Consider the following 1041-nt stretch of genomic DNA (forward strand, 5'->3'; position numbering starts at 1 on the left):
GTAGCATTCATTTGGTTGAAGTCCATTTGAACCAAGAATTCAAATGCAACTCCAAGTTAAGTCTTTATAAATGCCATTTATATGTTTTCACCTATACAGCAGGTATAAGTTGGTTTGTCATGCATGAAACTGGTACAGATGGATAGATTGCATTTTTCTGATAATTTTTCATATATAAATTATTTCAATCTGAGCTACGGTTGAATTTATATGAATTTTTGAAGTTTTGGCTAATTTTTGGAATTTCCTGATTTAGAATAATTCCAGAAATCATTTATTGCGTCAGCTTGAGGTCAGCACTGCATCAGCAGTCAACCTGGGTCAAACCTAACGTGTGGGGCCACGCGTCAGTGTCATAGTTAGTTCATAGGGTAGTTGCTAAACTAATCCTAAACTAAGAATTAGCAGGGCCGGGCCCCACATGTCACTGACCCACACGTGTCAAACACCAGGTCAACTGGGGGGGGGGGGGGGTGTTAGACCCGGTCAAACCCACCGGAGTTTAGCCGCCGGCGAGGCCGGACGCGGCGGAGGGGCTCAGGATCACCGTTCCGGCGACCATTTGTGCGGCGGAGGCCACGGGCGAGGAGCTAGGGTTCGCCCGCATCATTTGGAGCAAGCGGGGGCTACGGGGGTGGCCTGAGTTCGCCGGAGCAGAGCTCGCAGCGGCGGCCGGAGTTCGGCTTCGAGAGGGATCGGGCTGCGGGGCACGGGGAGGCCACCCGAGGGGCTCTGCGGTACCCTCGTGGTACCAGGAGCACGATGGTGTGCTTGGTTTTGGGCGGAGGCGGGCCAAAGCGACGGCGGCGACATGGACGGCGGCGAGGAGCTACGGCCGCGGTGGGGAAACGGTGCTAGAGCGCACGTTAGCAAGGGGGAGAAGGGGGGTTCGGTAGAAGAGTCACGGCGATTCGTCGGGCGTGCTCAGTGGCTCGGGGGAGGCCCTGCAGGCGACGTGCGGCGCCGGCTATCTTGGGCGGCCGGAGGTGAAGAAGATGGCGGTGACGGCTCCACGGGGCGCTCCTGCTTGCGTGGCTCGGT

Source organism: Triticum urartu, chromosome 1 (assembly GCF_003073215.2).
Source record: "Triticum urartu cultivar G1812 chromosome 1, Tu2.1, whole genome shotgun sequence".
NCBI lineage: Eukaryota > Viridiplantae > Streptophyta > Magnoliopsida > Poales > Poaceae > Triticum > Triticum urartu.